The sequence below is a fragment of the Festucalex cinctus genome, chromosome 1, assembly GCF_051991245.1.
Source record: "Festucalex cinctus isolate MCC-2025b chromosome 1, RoL_Fcin_1.0, whole genome shotgun sequence".
Classification (NCBI taxonomy): domain Eukaryota; kingdom Metazoa; phylum Chordata; class Actinopteri; order Syngnathiformes; family Syngnathidae; genus Festucalex; species Festucalex cinctus.
The window spans coordinates 1,168,001-1,186,728 of NC_135411.1; the positions used below are offsets into that span (position 1 = coordinate 1,168,001).

Genomic DNA, 18,728 nt, shown 5'->3' on the forward strand with positions numbered 1-18,728 from the left:
ATAGAGAGAGATTAAAATGGTTTTAGATTTGACCTTATATCGGCTGTCAGATTTTTAACAAGGCCAATATTTCCTTTTTCTTTTTGTTTTTTTGGGATTGGCCAATCCGAGTGTGCGGTGGCCCCAAGTCGAGGTGCACTGTAGAAACAATAATGCACATCATCTCACGCTTGAAATTTGACTTGACCAACCCAAATGTGTGTTTGTGTTCTTGTGTCCTGCAGACGTCGCTGAGAAATATCTTCGTCCTGACCAAGAGGACATGAAGCCTCCGAATGTTAAAGAGGAGGAAGAACATCCTTACATCGAAGAGGAAGAAAAGCCCGTTCGTGTCAAAGAGGAGGAGGTTGAGGATGACGTCACCAAGTCACCAATGACCTTCGCCCCTTTAAAGAGTGAAGATGAAGTCAAGGGTGAGAGTGAGGAGGGCAGAGGGGCGGAGCCTCCAAACAGGATCTTAAATCCTCAAAATAGGATTCCAGAAAGTGATGCAGAACACTGGGGATCATCAAAAGCAAAAAGTGATGACATAAGGTCCCTTTCTTCTCATGATGATGATGATGATGATGATAGGTCGTGTCACACTGACGACAAATCCTGCGAATGTTCTCACTGTGGGACAACATTGAGTTCAAAAGGAAGTTTGAAAATTCACTTGAGAATACACACTGAGGAAAAACCTTGTTCTTGTTTAGATTGTGGCAAAAGCTTCTCTGACAAGTCAGATTTCACAATACATACAAGAAGACACACTGGGGGAAAACCTTTTTCTTGTTCAGATTGTGGCAAAAGCTTCTCTCAGAAGTCACATTTAACATTACATTCAAGAACACACACTGGGGAAAAACCTTTTTCTTGTTTAGAGTGTGGCAAAAGCTTCTTTTGGAAGTCAGAATTAACGATACATACAAGAACACACACTGGGGAAAAACCTTTTTCTTGTTTAGATTGTGGTAAAAGCTTCTTTTGGAAGTCATACTTCACCATACATACAAGAAGACACGCTGGCGAGAAACCTTTTTCTTGTTTAGATTGTGGCAAAAGCTTCTCTGACAAGTCAAATTTAACAAAACATACAAGAAGACACACTGGGGAAAAACCTTTTTCTTGTTTAGATTGTGGCAAAAGCTTCTTTCGGAAGTCAAATTTAACAACACATACAAGAATCCATAGTGGCGAGAAACCTTTTTCTTGTTTAGATTGTGGCAAAAGCTTCTCTTTTAAGTCAAATTTAACAACACATACAAGAACACACACTGAATTAAGAAGCCACATAAGAACACACACACGGGACAGAAACCATATTCATGCACAAAATGTGTGAAAAGCTTCGCTTCCACCAATTCTTTAACAGCACATGCAAAAACACACACTGGAGAGAAACCATATTCCTGCTCAGATTGTGGAAAAAGCTTCTCTTCCATGTCAAATTTAAGAAAGCACACAAGAACACATGGTGGGAATTAGGGGTGTGAATTGCCTCGTACCTGATGATTCGATTCGTATCACGATTCATAGGTCACGTTTCGATTCAATACCGATTAATCCCGATATGGATTTGTTTGTCGATTGCTGCGATTTTTTTTTTTTTACTCAAATTTAGAAAATACTAATCAGTAATCTTGTACACTGTAAGATTTGTATGAAAATGTATTATTTATAGGCGGCACGGTGAGCGAGTGGTTAGCACGTCCGCCTCCCAGTTCTGAGGACTCTGGTTCGAGTCCGGGCTCCGGCCTTCCTTTGTGGAGTTTGCATGTTCTCCCCGTGCCTGCGTGGGTCTTCTCCGGGTACTCCGGTCTCCTCCCACTTTCCAAAGACATGCATGGCAGTTAATTGGACGTTCCGAATTGTCCCTAGGTGTGCGTGTGAGTGTGGATGGTTGTTCGTCTCTGTGTGCCCTGCGATTGGCTGGCAACCAGTCCAGGGTACCCCCCCGCCTTCTGCCAAGAGCCAGCTGAGATAGGCGCCAGCACCCCCCGCGACCCTTGTGAGGAATAAGCTGTCAAGAAAATGGATGGATGGATTATTTATCTGAAACTTCAACCTTAACTCTGAGCCACATAGTAAACATTTTTCCATGTTTAAGGTGTGAACTCTAACTATAAGACGTTTTGTTGAATATTTTCCCATCAAAAATTGATATTTAAAAATAAATTCTGCCACCTATTGAATCGATTCGAGAATTGCGTCCTGTAATATCGCGATATATTGCCGAATCGATTTTTTTTAACACCCCTAGTGGGAAGGAACCATTCAGTTGCAGTGTTTGTGCTAAAAGATTCTCTTGTAAAAAGCTTGCTGAGAGACACGAGTGTGATGGTGAGAATGGCAGCCATCTTTGAAGCTTCAAAAAATGAAGGGAAGTGAGTTTGGTGTGCTGTAAAAGTGTAAATGTAATGCTTTCAAAACTACTCAACCTGTAAATATTAAATGTTTGCTGTTAATGTGTTTGAATGTCAATGTATGTTTTTTTTGCACGTAAATTAGGATGTTATTTTTGTTTGCTTCTTAATGTTGTTTATGGTTGTGTTTGTTGATGTTTGTACGTGTTGTGTATTTGCTTGTGTGAAGCACATTGAGTTGCCTTGTGTATGAAATAGTGATAGAATAATTGTTGAATTAAGAATAATTAACTAACAAGTGTGATTTGCAGAAGATGATTTGATTGATTTAACTATATTGTTTTTATCATACATTTGCTAAGTTTTCATAATCATTCATATTAAATATAGTGTTTGCAGCGAGAGCAAAACTGCTCTTGAAGATCTGGAGACCAAAATTACGCATCCGTTGGCAATCGAAAGTGCCTTTGCATGAAACGTGATGTTTGTTGAGTTTCTGCAAAGTCATGATCGAACGTCAAAGAAGAACCTGGATGGAGAAGATAAGCGGTATCGCTTTCGCTTTCCCTCCCCTTAGCATTTTGAGTGTCAGGCAATCCCAATAAAAAGAGGGGGTGCAGAGGGACTGTTTTTGAAGCATAGGGTTGAATTGTATGGCACAGTTCTCCTCTGCTCTCCTCGCTAGCGTGTTAAAAGGTATTACGGTGTCTTTCTCTCCTTTTTGTGTCTGTGTAAAATTATTATAAAAGTGTCAGTTTTGATGAACCTGACAAATAGAAATAAAGCCACCTTGCAATTTTCCCCAAATAAGCGTCGACAATACGTTCAGACACACAAAGCCATCTGCGATTAAAATTTTTTGTTGAACAGTGTTATCACTGAAATGATTGACGCAAATGTCCTACTCTTTGTTGCAAACTCAACCACCACAGCTCCGTGCTAGCTAACACGCCATCTGCTAGTGCATTTTGCACATTTTATCTTTCTATGTCACAATTTTTACATTAGCATACAATATTCAGATGACATCAGAACAAAATTGTGTCCATACCTGGTTTTGATTCTTTCATTTTGCATGTAGTAATATCATTTCTGTTCATGTGGCACTTTTGCCTCTGCAGGAAAATTGTTCTTGTCGTCAAACAACCTTTCATCACATTTTGAAATCAAAATACACATCAAATGGAGTAGATGCCACCTGGACTTCCGGGCTTCACACACCAGCTCCGTTTCCGGCCACTGCTGCAACTCACAGGCGGCGTTCCAACAAAAATGATCACATTAAGAGAAGCGACAGTACAATGCAATTGCATTTGTACTTCTGAGTGTGGCGCTGATGAGATGATGCTCCCCCTGGTGGGAAGTGTGTGGCAATACCTTACATCCCTAGCCAATCAGCATTAGTGCCCTCCCTACAAATAAGGAGTCAGTTGGTACCTGCCCTCAACTTACTCCTTGGCTCTGAGGTCCGCCTCCTTGACTTCAATGGCTTGTCATCATCAGTCATCACGAACATTTTACCTTTATTGGAAGGTAAGTGTTGCGTCAAAACTTTGCTGAAGGAAAGTGTGAGAGCCACAGATGACAAAAACTGGCCAAAAGTCATTTGTATTACTTGCAGTACAAATAAATGTTGCATATATATATATCAATAATATATAAGATACTGTATCACCTTCCCATGGGCTCACCACCGGTGGGAGGGGCCACAGAGGTCGGGTGCAGTGGAGGCTGGGTGGCAGCCATGGGAGGAGACCTTGGCGGACCGACCCCCCCAGCTGCAGAAGGTGGCTCTTGGGACATGGAATGTCACCTCTCTGGCAGGGAAGGAGCCTGAGCTGGTGTGTGAGGCAGAGAAGTTCCGACGAGACATAGTCGGACTGTCCTCCACACACGGCTTGGGCTCTGGTACCAGTCCTGTCAAGAGGGGATGGACTCTCTCCCACTCTTGGAGTTGACCATGGTGAGAGGTGCCGAGCAGGTGTGGGCAGTCTTAGTGGCCCCCGGCTCAGCGCCAGTACGTTGGGGTACACCCCGGTAGATGAGAGGGTAGCCTGCCTCCACCTTCAGGTGGGGTGACGGGTCCTGACTGTTGATTGTGCATATGCACCAAACAGCAGTTCAGAGTACCCACCCTTTTTGGAGTCCCGAGAGGGTGTGCTGGAGAGTGCTTCCCCGGGGACTTCAACGCTCACGTGGGCAATGACAGTGAGACAGGGAGCGACGTGATTTTGAGGAACAGCCCTCCCGGTCAGAACCCGAGTGGTGTTTTGCGATTGGACTTCTGTGCTCATCACGGATTGTCCATAACGAACACCATGTTCAAACATAGGGATGTCCATATGTGTACTTGGCACCAGGACACCCTCGGCTAGGAGTTCCATGATCGACTTTGTAGTCGTGTCATTAGATTTGTGGCCGCATGTTTTGGACACTCAGGTGAAGAGAAGGGCGGAGCTGTCAACATATCACCACCTGGTAGTGTGTTGGCTCCGATGGTGGGGGAAGATGCCGGTCCGACCTGGCAGACCCAAACGTATTGTGAGGGTTTGCTGGGAACGTCTGGCGGAATCCCCTGTCAGAAAGAGTTTCTCCCTCTGGCAGAACTTCTCCCTTGTCCCGGGGGAGGAGAGGGTTCCGAGGGGGCTATGTTCCGCGCCTCCATTGTTGAGGCAGCCCATCGGAGCTGCGACCATAAGGTAGTCGGTGCCTGTCACGGCGACAATCCTCGAACCACCAGCGGAAAGGGATGCCGTCAAGCTGAAGAAGGAGTCCTATCGGGCCTTTTTGGCCTGTGGTACTGCAGAGGCAGCTGTCAGTTACCGGCTGGCCAAGCGGAACGCGGCTTCGGCGGTCGCTGAGGCAAAAACTCGGACATGGGCTCTCCTATCTCTGGGGTCAAAGTGACTGAGGTGGTTGGAAATCTCCTCGGTGGCAGGGCCCCGGGGGTGGATGAGATCCACCCGTAGTTCCTAAAGACTCTGGATGTTGTGGGGCTGTGGTGGTTGACATGCCTCTAACGCGCCTTGGTAAATAATTTACAACGCTATTGCTCAAGATTTATTTATTTTTTGCATTTTTATATGTTTTAGTTTGGTTTTAAGGTATTTACAAAAACAAAGGGCAAGGTTAAAATGTTAATTTACAATGATTGTCGCAAAAGGAGCCGGGAGAATTTGTCGGCTGCGCGACGTCACTCTCGCGGGTTATGACAGCACGTACGTATTTTTATTATTATTATTATTATTATTATTATTATTATTAGTAGTAGTAGTAGTAGTAGTAGTAGTATTTTTATTATTCACTAACTCACTCACAGAAGCTTACATGTGTAAATGAGTGAGTGAAAAAAAAAATCCGTGTGTGCTTTCAAATTGCCGCGGGAGTGACGTCACGCAGCCGACAATTTCGCCCGGCCCCGTTTGCGACACGCCCCCCCCGCTCTGCGATTGGCTGGAGCGGTGTAAACACTGTCTTTCCACAGAAACGTCCAGCTGTTTACATACCAAACATCCATCCATCCATTTTCTTGACCGCTTATTGCTCACAAGGGTCGCGGGGGTTGCTGGAGACTATCTCAGCTGGCTCTGGGCAGTAGGCGGGGTACACCCTGAACTGGTTGCCAGCCAATTGCAGCAAACCAAACACAAAATTGCAAAATACAGGCTGGGGTGGTGGGGGTTTATAGGACAAAATCACCCCCATAAATTAAGAGAAGCCCAGGTCTGTAAATTGACAAGTAGTTTGTTTGTTGAAATCCTGCATTTAAAAAGTGCATTTTCCTGAGTGAAACCGGCAGACTGGGCCTTTAAACTCATAACATTTGGTGGTTAAATCTCATCCCTGATAATAAAAATTCAGTTGACCTCAAAATGCTTGTTCAACTTTGATGGCGAATTTTTATTAAACTGCACATTCACCACAATAAACTGGAGCTCTTTTCAAAAAGTCCAATTTAAACTTTACAATTGTATCGGGAACAAAACACTGAAAAAGAGAATGAGACTTTCGATTCCAACTGCAGCAAAAAAAATGGCGACATCTGTCGATGACTTGATGACAATGCTTGCTCGGAAGCCCCCGGACAGTTTCCAGCAGCCAATCGTAACGCAGCGGGGGCGTGTCCTGCCCGACTTCCGCCGCACGTCTCCATTCGTTTCTTCACGTGCTCACTGCCGTGGCCGGCGGCCACATCGCGTTTCATCAGACGTCCTCTGCTAATTCATTCTTTCTGATTTGGTGTTGGACTGAACACACAGGACTCCCATCACCATTTTGAAGGTCTGCGACACCGTTTATTAAATGTCGGCGTGTGTTTAAACTCGTCTCGGTGCGCGTTGATGCTTCTCGGCCGAGTTAGCTTAGCTTAGCTTAGCTTAACTCGCTAGCCGCTAACAAAGAGAAGCACATAACACGTGGTCAGGAAGAGACCCAAGTGTGACTTTGTTGGCATTATTGTGCCAAAATGTCGGCGAGAACGACACCAAAGGACGAGGAGGAACTCTTTGGAGTCAAAGAAGAGAACGAGCAACATTTTCAACCGCTGGACGACGTTTGCCAGCAGCCTCGAATTGTGCTACACAAAACAGGTTTGTACACTTCTTATTACTCTCCCTTGCTTAGCTCTACTAAATAGCGTTAAAAAAATTCACTGCAGTCCTCATTGCTGCACACAGTAATTAAATTCAACTGTTATTTTAAAGAGTGAAATAAATTGATTTGATTGGTTGATTCCGGACAGGGGTCGATTATACAGTCATGAGACAGTCATGCCAATGTATCTGACAAGACGTGTGCGATTTTAAGAACACTTAGGTGCACAATAAGACTGTATTAAGACGGTGGTACAATACTGCAAATTAATTTTTTTTTGTCGGTATACATATCCCTGTTTCCCACATACATTTTTTTTTTTTTTTTTTTACAAAACAGTCACAGTTTTGTCATGATTACTGCATTATTACATTCAACTGCTGTTGCAACCAGTGTTAATTTTGACAATAAATTTTAATTTAGTTTTAGTTATAGTCTTTTGACTAAAATTAACAAGTTTGAGTCACAATTTAGTCTTCTGATTGTATTTTAGTTTTGATCCAATTTTAGTCGACTAAATTCACAGTTTAGTCTATTTTCCTTCAGCATACGTTTAAACTTTTATACAGAAAATTATAGCACACCTATTTGTGACTTTAGTTTAACACGCGAGACACATTTCATACAATGGTGTCGTTATTGTTTCAATGAATCATGTTCAACTGACAATAATGTAACTTTTCACCTGAATAAGAAAAAGTGCATAATTTAAATTGCTTGAGATTAATCTCACAGCTGCACAATTTATGTTTATGTACAACACTTTGTATACAGCAATGCCTGTTCTTAGAGAGCTTTATAAATAAAGTTGAGTTGAGTTAAAGTGCAGTGAACACAACATTTTCTGAGTGGTTCTTTTCTCATTCATTCTGATTGAATTGTGTGAATTTTCACGACCGTGTTGTTTTCATTTTCATTTTAGTCATGGACGAAATTGTCATTCAATTTTAATCATAGTTATTGTCTGAATGAATGGCTTCTATTTTAGTTTTCATTTAATTTTCGTCAGGAAAAACAATTAGTCACGAAAATTATGATGTAAATTCTTCGGCGACAAAAATATCACTGGTTGCAACTGCAGCATTCACGAAGACGGCAGTCAATGACAATCGATTCCGGTTTGCAAATAAGGGCCGAGTTCAGATGGGCATATATGCGAACTGCGCACAAGACGACACGTGAAAATGGAATGAAGCGGTTGCGCTTAATTAAGGTAAATTAATGAGTTAAATTCAACGGTTATAAGCGGTTGCGAAACACAGTCGACTCCGCGTACCCATGTTCCCCTCCGGGAACCTGGTTGACGTCCCGCTCGTGAATGCGTCTGATTATCCGTCTTTTGCACGAATACAAAAAGTTAGTATTCCTCGTTGGAGATAGTTGCCGAACCATTATGATTTGACGAGGGGTTCTTGACCCGGTTAAAATAGTCCGTGTGCCACGTCATCCTGTGCTTCCAGCATGTGAGCAGTAATAATTTCATAGACAAAATTTTTTTGTTACGAACATTTTTTTTTCAGGTGAAAATTCAAAACTAAAGTAGAAGCCATTCATTGAGACTAGTGTTGTTGCGATACCCTTTTTTTTTGGTCCCCGATTCCAATACCCAGTTTTTTCGTATCGATGCTGGTGCCGTACCGATACCAATGGGGTTTTTAACCACATGAAAATTGAAAAAACTGCCCTACCATTGGTTCAGAACATTCAAGGGCTAATAGGATATCTTGGCTCGGCATGCAGTGAACATGTCACACATCAGTGAATGTCGTGCACACGCAAGAAACAAAATGTTGGACCAAATGTCCAATATTAGTGTCAGAAATAATGGTATCGGCATGTTACTTGTTAGTACTCTGGGCCTCTCCCGAGACCAGTATCGGTATCGGAACAACACTAATAGACTATAATTAAATTGCTTGACAATTTTCTCAATGACTAAAACGAATTTCGAAAACAATACAGTGACGAAAATTCACACAATCCAACCAGAAGGAAGGAAACGTGTGTTGGAGAAAAGGACCACTCAGACACTGTTCAGTGCCACTGCACTTTGTTTAATGTAATTTCATGAATTTATTTCATATTATTTATTTCATTGTGCAGCTATAAGATTAATCTCAAGCAATTATGCACTTTTTATTTAAATGAAAACTAAGTGATATTAGAAAATGCAATTTCTGGAGAAATTGTGGGTGAATGCAGTCAGGGTGAATAAAAACCTGTGGAATGATTAGGAATAATATTGAATGACCTGGAATGCTATACAGTGACCTGGAATGACCTGAACATGCTAAATTTGGAATGGTTTGAATTTATACAGAAATATAGAAGCAGTTGAAGGAAGAAAAATAGCACACAAAAATTAACTAGCAAGAAACAAATTAACAAGACAACAAGAAAGAAGTCGAGTGAGCAATGTAGGAAGGAGCAAGTAATTGAGGAAGCAATGGAGTAAAGAGAGAAAAATTAAGTGAGCAATGAAGTAAGGAGCGTAGAATCGAGTAGCAATGGTGTAAGGAGTGACAAATTGAATCAGCAATGGAGGAGAGATTGAGGACTGGAGTAAGCAATGGAGTCACTTTCTGTTGAAATTGGACTACTTCCTATTGATAGGTCACCTCCTGTTGAAATCGGGCCACTTCCTGTTGAAATTGGACTACTTCCTATTGGTAGGTCACTTCCTGTTGAAATCGGGTCACTTCCTGTTGAAATTGGGCTACTTCCTATTGATAGGTCACTTCCTGTTGAAATCGGGCCAATTCCTGTTGATTCTAAGTCACTTCTAGGTCACTTCCTATTGAAACAGGTCACTTCCGGGTCACTTCGTGTTGAAAACAAGTCAGTTCCTGTTGATTTCAGGTCACTTCCTATTGAAATCAGGTCACTTTCTGTTGAAATTGTGTCACTTCCTGTTGAAATTGTGTCACTTCCTGTTGATTTAAAGCCACTTCTGAGTCACTTCCTGTTCATTTTATGCCATTTCCGGGTCACTTCCTATTGAAATCAGGTCACTTCCTGTTGAAATCGTGTTGCTTCCTGTTGATTTGATGCCACTTCTGGGTCACTTTCTGTTGATTTTAGGCCATTTCCGGGTCATTTCCTGTTGAAATCAGGTCACTTCCTGTTGATTTTTGGCCATTTCTGGGTAACTTCCTGTTCAAATCAACAGGTCACTTCCTATTGAAATCAGGTCACTTCCGGGTCACTTCCTGTTGAAAACAAGTCAGTTCCTGTTGATTTCAGGTCACTTCCTATTGAAAGCAGGTCACTCTCTGTTGAAATTGTGTCACTTCCTGTTGATTTCAGGTCATTTCCTATTGAAATCAGGTCACTTCCTGTTGAAATCGTGTTGCTTCCTGTTGATTTGATGCCACTTCTGGGTCACTTTCTGTTGATTTTAGGCCTTTTCCGGGTCACCCTGTTGAAATCAGGTCACTTCCTGTTGATTTTTGGCCATTTCTGGGTCACTTCCTGTTCAAATCAACAGGTCACTTCCTATTGAAATCAGGTCACTTCCGGGTCACTTCCTGTTGAAAACAAGTCAGTTCCTGTTGATTTCAGGTCACTTCCGGGTCATTCCTGATGAAAACAAGCCACTTCATGTTGAAATCGGGTTATTTCCTGTTGAAATCAGGTCACTTCCTATTCAAGCCGGGGCATTTCCTGGCGAGAATCCCTGGTGTACCAAATCAATTGGCCAAGATGGCCGCCACCCCTAGTGAGACTCTTGGACGTAACTTAATCAATTGGCCAAGATGGCTGCCGCTGAGGGCAGGCGTAGGGTACAAAATAGGAAATTGTGATTAAGGCGTGAATTTTGGAACTAAAAAAGGAGAATTGGTGGACTACATTGAAGTTGGAATGTGGTGAATTGGATGAAGAATGTGGAAGTAAATGTGAAATGTAGAATGTAGGGAGAGGTAGGGTACAAAATGGGGAATTGTCGTAAGGCCTTAATTTTGGAAGTGAAAAAGAAGAGCTCATGGCGTGAATTGGTGGAATATATTGAAGTTGGAACAAAGTGAATCGGATGAAAAATGTGGAAGTAAATGTGAAATGTAGAATCTCTCATTATGAATACATTGGAAAAAAACGTGTAGGAAATCGGGAATTGCGAGTAAGGCGTGAATTTTGGAACAGGAAAAGAGCTCGTGGTATGATTTGGTGGAATATATTGACGTTGGAATGAAGTAAATTGGATGAAAAATGTGGAAGGAAATTTTGAATCTTCCATTAAGAATGCATGAGGAAAAATTGGGTACAAAATCGGGAATTGTGGGTAAGGCGTGAATATTTGGAATATGTTTAAATTGAAAGATGAGAATGGGATGAATCATGTGGAAGTAGGGGTCTTCCAGCCTAACTATGGTTACAAATAGGTGTTTTAATTTTCTATGTAAAAGTTGAAATGTATGCGGATGGACAATATCAACTCAACTCAATTTAGTCGACTTCAATCAATAGAGAGATTAAAATAGTTTTAGATTTGACCTTATATTGGCTGTCAGATTTTTAACAAGGCCAATACTTTTTTTTCCTTTTTCTTTTTGTTTTGTTTTTTGGATGGGCCAATCCGAGTGTGCGGTGCCCCCAAGTCGAGGTGCACTGTAGAAACAATAATGCACATCATCTCACGCTTGAAATTTGACTTGACCAACCCAAATGTGTGTTTGTCTTCTTGTGTCCTGCAGACGTCGCTGAGAAATATCTTCGTCCTGACCAAGAGGACATGAAGCCTCCGAATGTTAAAGAGGAGGAAGAACATCCTTACATCGAAGAGGAAGAAAAGCCCGTTCGTGTCAAAGAGGAGGAGGTTGAGGATGACGTCACCTAGTCATCAATGACCTTCGCCCCTTTAAAGAGTGAAGATGAAGTCATGGGTGAGAGTGAGGAGGGCACAGGGGCGGAGCCTCCAAACAGGATCTTCAATCGTCAAAACATGATTCCAGAAAGTGATGCAGACCACTGGGGATCATCAAAAGCAAAAAGTGATGACATAAGGTCCCTTTCTTCTCATGATGATGATGATAATGATGATAATGTGCATGGTAATGATGAACACGCTGCTGATGATAGGTCGTGTCACACTGACGACAAATCCTGCGAATGTTCTCACTGTGGGAAAACATTGAGTTCAAAAGGAAGTTTGGAAATTCACTTGAGAATACACACTGAGGAAAAACCTTTTTCTTGTTTAGATTGTGGCAAAAGCTTCTCTTGGAAGTCACATTTAACAACACATACAAGAAGACACACTGGGGAAAAACCTTTTTCTTGTTTAGATTGTGGCAAAAGCTTCTTTCGGAAGTCACATTTAACAACACATACAAGAATCCATAGTGGCGAGAAACCTTTTTCTTGCTCAGACTGTGGCAAAAGCTTCTCTCAGAAGTCAGCTTTAACAACACATACAAGAAGACACAATGGGGAAAAACCTTTTTCTTGTTTAGATTGTGGCAAAAGCTTCTCTGGCAAGTCAGATTTAACAACACATACAAGAAGACACACTGGGGAAAAACCTTTTTCTTGTTTAGATTGTGGCAAAAGCTTCTCTCGGAAGTCACATTTAACAAGGCATAAAATAATCCATAGTGGCGAGAAACCTTTTTCTTGCTCAGACTGTGGTAAAAGCTTCTCTTCGAAGTCACATTTAACATTACATTCAAGAACACACACTGGGGAAAAACCTTTTTCTTGTTTAGATTGTGGCAAAAGCTTCTCTTACAAGTCAGATTTAACAATACATACAAGAAGACACACTGGGGAAAAACCTTTTTCTTGTTTAGATTGTGGCAAAAACTTCTTTTTGAAGTCAGATTTAACAACACATACAAGAAGACACACTGGGGAAAAACCTTTTTCTTGTTTAGATTGTGGCAAAAACTTCTTTCGGAAGTCTGATTTAACAACACATACAAGAACACACACTGGGGAAAAACCTTTTTCTTGTTTAGATTGTGGTAAAAGCTTCTCTTCGAAGTCAGACTTAACGATACATACAAGAAGACACACTGGAAAAAAACTTTTTGCTTGTACCCACTGTGGCAAAAGCTTCTCTCAGAAGTCACATTTAACATTACATACAAGAAGACACACTGGCAAGAAACCTTTTTCTTGCTCAGCCTGTGGCAAAAGCTTCCCTGCCAAGTCTGAATTAAGAAGCCACATAAGAACACACACACGGGACAGAAACCATATTCATGCACAAAATGTGTGGAAAGCTTTGCTTCCACCAATTCTTTAACAGCACATGCAAAAACACACACTGGAGAGAAACCGTATTCCTGCTCAGTTTGTGGAAAAAGCTTCTCTTCCATGTCAAATTTAAGAAAGCACACAAGAAGACATGGTGGGAAGGAACCATTCAGTTGCAGTGTTTGTCCTAAAAGATTCTCTTGTAAAAAAGCTTGCTGAGAGACACGAGTGTGCTGGTGAGAATGGCAGCCATCTTTGAAGCTTCAAAAAAATGAAGGGAAGTGAGTTTGGTGTGCTGTAAAAGTGTCAATGCATCTTAAAAGTGTAAATGTAATGCTTTCAAAACTACTCAACCTGTAAATATTAAATGTTTGCTGTTAATGTGTTTAAATGTCAATGTATGTTTTTTTTGTACGTAATTTAGGAAGTTATTTTTGTTTGCTTCTAAATGTTGTTATTGGTTGTTTGTTGATGTTTGTTGGTGTTGTGTATTTGCTTGTGTGAAGCACATTGAGTTGCCTTGTGTATGAAATAGAAATAAAGCCACCTTGCAATTTTCCCCAAATAAGCGTCGAGAATACGTTCAGACACACAAAGCCATCTGCGATTAAAAATTTTTGTTGAACAGTGTTATCACTGAAATGATTGATGCAAAAGTCCTACTCTTTTTTTTTTTTTTTTTTTTTTTTTTTTCCTCCCTTTTTTTGTTGCTAACTCAACCCGAGATCAAACCACCACAGCGCCATGCGAGCTAACACGCCATCTGCTAGTGCATTTTGCACATTTTATCTTTCTATGTAACAATTTTTACATTAGCATACAATATTCAGATGACATGAGAACAAAATTGTGTCCATACCTGGTTTTGATTCTTTCATTTTGCATGTGGTAATATAATTTCTGTTAATGTGGCACTTTTGCCTCTGCAGGCAAATTGTTCTTGTCGTCAAACAACCTTTCATCACATTTTGAAATCAAAATACAAATCAAATGGAGTAGATGCCACCTGGACCTCCGGGCTTCACACACCAGCTCCGTTTCCGGCCACCGCTGCGACTCACAGGCGGCGTTCCGACAAAAATGATCACATTAAGAGAAGCGACAGTACAATGCAATTGCATTTGTACTTCTGAGTGTGGCGCTGATGAGATGATGCTCCCCCTGGTGGGAAGTGTGTGGCAATACCTTACATCCCTAGCCAATCAGCATTAGTGCCCTCCCTACAAATAAGGAGTCAGTTGGTACCTGCCCTCAACTTACTCCTTGGCTCTGAGGTCCGCCTGCTTGACTTCAATGGCTTGTCATCATCAGTCATCACGAACATTTTACCTTCATTGGAAGGTAAGTGTTGCGTCAAAACTTTGCTGAAGGAAAGTGTGAGAGCCACAGATGACAAAAACTGGCCAAAAGTCATTTGTATTACTTGCAGTACAAATAAATGTTGCATATATTGTAGTGATTAGAACATAATTCACCCACGGAACGTTGGGACGAAGGGGGAGTTTGTTGGGATGAAAGGATGAAAGGATAAAAGAACAAAATGTTGGTAGGTCTGTGAGCCTCGCGCAGAGTGAGTTGTTGTTGCTGTTGATGATGTCAATAAAACGCCAGTCTTTGGCTCTGGGCTTCAACACTCCGCCTCCAACTCCCGTCACTACTCGCTACATTGGTGACCCCGACATCCGCCTCGTTGACGTTTCCGAGGCTGAGAATTTGATCGAATTGAGCGACATGGCGAACTCCGCTGATCTCAAGTTACCGGAGTTTTGGGAGTCGGCCGCGGCGACGTGGTTTGTACAAGCTGAAGCTCAGTTTGCCATCCGGGGAATTACGGACGATTCCACGCGCTACTACCACGTCGAGGCCACGCTCGGGAGCTCCACGGCGGCCAGAGCTACGGCGCTAGCGAACACTACCATCTCCGAGCCACGTGCTCTGGCGGAGGAAGCTGACCGCTTTTTCCTGGCCACCCAGCGTCACAACTACGAGGTCTTGGCCTCTGCACGCGCCTTCCCGGTCCCGGCAGCCGCAACGGCACCTCATAAGGTACGCGCTGCCGTGGATGGCCGATCGGCCCCTGGCTTATGCTATTTTCACGCACGTTTTGGTACCAAGGCGAAGAGGTGCCGCGCCCCTTGCTCCTTTGTTGCGTCGGGAAACGGCGACGCCTCCACTCAGTTGCAGCTGTGAGTGGGGGCGCAGAGTGCCGGCTGCTGTTTATCATGGACACCCTCTCCAGACTCAAGTTCCTCTGTGACTCCGGCGCCCGCAGAAGCGTGTTACCTGCCTCGGCTGAAGATGCTGCCGGGGGCACTCACGGCCCGCACCTGTCAGCGGCCAACGATGCACCGATCCGGACCTACGGCACTAGGACAGAATGTGTCTTTGGTGTGCCCTCCATCCAATGCCTCGGCCACCTCATCAACGAGGACGGCGCCACCCCGCTCCCGGCAAAAGTGGAAGCTGTTGCCGCTTTTCCTCGACCCCGGACGGCCCAGGGTCTTCGGGAGTTCCCCGGGATGGTGACTTTTTACCACAGGTTCATCCGCCTCTTCCGCTTCATCCTGGAGGGCCGTGAGTTCACGGTCTTCGTCGATCACATGCCGCTCGCCTTCTCCATGTCGAAGCTGTCCGAGCCGTGGTCCGTGCGGCAACAGCGACAGTTGCCGTTCATATCTGGATACACCACGGACATCCGACATATCGCTGGCAAGGACGACGTGGTCGCGGATTGTCTGTCCAGGGCAGCCGTCAACACGGTACAGCTGGGCCTCGACTTTTCCCGGATGGCGGCCGACCAGGCTTCCGACCGTGACACCCAGTCGCTTCGGGGCTAAGACACCGGGTTGCAAGTTAAACCGGCTCATGTTGACCTGGCCGGACAATTGGACGTGCCCCGCGCCCCCCGCCGCGGCCGCCCCCCTGGGCTGCGCCTTGTGGACCGTGTGGGGTCCCTTCTAGTTGTTCCTGCATCCCCGCCAGTTGGTGCGAGGGACTGTTCTGGTGTTTCTGCTGTGTCCCTCCCGCCCTCGCTCCCTGGGTCCTGTACCCGCAGGGGTCGGGCAGTTTTGCCGCCCCGTCATCCGGAGTTTGATTGTGGGTGAATTCTGGGGGGGCTTGTGTAGTGATTAGAACATAATTCACCCACGGAACGTTGGGACGAAGGGGGAGTTTGTTGGGATGAAAGGATGAAAGGATGAAAGGATAAAAGAACAAAATGTTGGTAGGTCTGTGAGCCTCGCGCAGAGTGAGTTGTTGTTGCTGTTGATGATGTCAATAAAACGCCAGTCTTTGGCTCTGGGCTTCAACACTCCGCCTCCGACTCCCGTCACTACTCGCCACAATATCAATAATATATCAGATACTGTACCAAACATTTACTACTAACTAAGACAAGTAATTAAACTCATAACATTTGGTGGTTTAAATCTCATCCCAGATAATAAACTTTCAGTTTACCTCAAAATGCTTGTTCAACTTTGATGGCGAATTTTTAAACTGCACATCCACTTCAATAAACTGGTGCCATTTAAAACTTTGCAATTATATCGGGAACAAAACATTGAAAAAGGGAATGAAACTTTCCAACTGCAGCAAAAAATATATAAAAAATGGCGGCATCTGTCGATGCCTTGATGACAATGCTTGCTTTGAAGCCTCCGCACAGTTTCCAGCAGCCAATCATAACGCAGCGGGGGCGTGTCCTGCCTGACTTAACTTCCGCCGCACTTCCGCAGGTCTTCTGTACTGTGTGGGCTGTCGGCTATCCAGCTCAGTGCTCTCAGTCTAGTTAGCTTAGCTTAGTTTAGCTTAGCTTAGCTTAGCTCGCTAGCCGCTAACAAAGAGAAGCACATAACACGTGGTCAGGAAGAGACCAAGTGTGACTTTGTTGGCATTATTGTGCCAAAATGTCGGCGAAAACGACACCAAAGGACGAGGAGGAACATTTTGGAGTCAAAGAAGAGAACGAGCAACATTTTCAACCGCTGGACGATGTTTGCGAGCAGCCTCGAATTGTGCTACACGCAGCAGGTTTGTACACTTATTACTCAGGTCCAGGATACTATTTTATTAAAACGGTGTTTCCCCACATACATTTTTTTTTTTTTTTTTTTACAATATTACCACATTAATCTTTTTGTCATGATTACTGCATTATTACATTCAACTGCTGTTGCAACCACTGTTCATTTTGACAAGAAATTTCAATTTAGTTTGTCCTTTGACCAAAATTTATCAAAGTTTTAGTCGTAATTTAGTCCTCTGATTGTATTTTAGTATTAATCCAATTTTAGTATTGACATTTTAGTCACCATACATTTCAACGTTTATGCAGAAAATTATAACACGCCTATTTGGAACTGTAGTTTAACACGCAAGACACATTTCACACAATGGTGTCTTTATTGTTTCAATGAAACGTGTTTAACTGACAATAATATGACTTAGTTTTCACCTGAATAAAAAAAAAAAAGTGCACAATTAAATTGCTTGAGATTAATCTTACAGCTGCGCAATGAATGTGACCATGTTTGAACATTGAACAAAGTGCAGTGAACACTGAACAGTTTCTGAGTGGTTCTTTTCTCCAATTCGCGTTTCATTCATTCTGATTGGATTGTGTGAATTTTCGTCACTGCGTTGTTTTTATTTTCGTTTTAGCCATTGACAAAATTGTCAGTCAATTTTAGTTGTAGTAATCGTCTCAATGAGTGGCTTCTATTTTAGTTTCCGTTTAATTTTTGTCTGGAAAAAAAAAAAGTTTGTCACAAAAATCATGACAATTTTTTGTTGACGAAATTATCACTGGTTGCCACTGTAGCATTCATGAACTCAACTTTATTTATAAAGCGTCTTGAAAACAGGCATTGCTGTATACAAAGTGCTGTACATTAAATATAAATCGGTTGTGCAGTCAAGAATAAGGTAACAAAACAAGAACAAAGCAAACATTTTGAAGTGTGTATAAAGTTTTTGTGGGTTTTTTTTTCCAAGTAAATACATTTTACATCAGTAAATTAATAATAGGCAAGTGAATAAATAAATAAATAAATAAATACATAGATAAATAAGTAGAATAAACATCAAAACACCAAAAACAATGTTCAGTTTCATGGTGCGCCAAAAGCCAAAGAATACAGATGTGTTTTAAGACGTGTTTTAAAAGAGGATAAAGAGGGGGACTGCCTAATATTTTGTGGAAGGTCGTTCCAAATGGAGGGACCGGCGGCAACAGCAAAGGCTCGATCTCCTCTAAGCCTCCGCTTTGCCCTCAGTACCTCCAATTGAGTTCCGGTCTGCTGACCTGAGGCACCGAGCATGTGCGTAGGGCTGCAAGAGCTCAGTGAGATAAGGTCGCGCAAGACCATTGAGAGATTTAAAAACAAAATTCAAGAATCTTAAAGTGGACTCTAAATTTTACGGGCAGACAATGAAGAGAGGCCAGGATTGGGGTTATGTGCTCCCTCTTACGGGCACCAGTAACGAGCAGCAGTATTTTTGGATTGAGGACAATCAAAGACAATCAATTCCATTTCGTCAATCAGTGTTGAGTTTATTTGGGGATATGTGTGAACTGCGCAGGAGATGACACAT

General features: G+C 42.8%; 1 pseudogene; it reads left to right on the top strand.

The window, feature by feature from the left end:
• The first annotated feature begins 329 nt into the window (after nucleotides 1-329).
• Nucleotides 330-13,478, top strand: LOC144006269 (uncharacterized; annotated as a pseudogene).
• The last annotated feature ends 5,250 nt before the right edge of the window (nucleotides 13,479-18,728 follow it).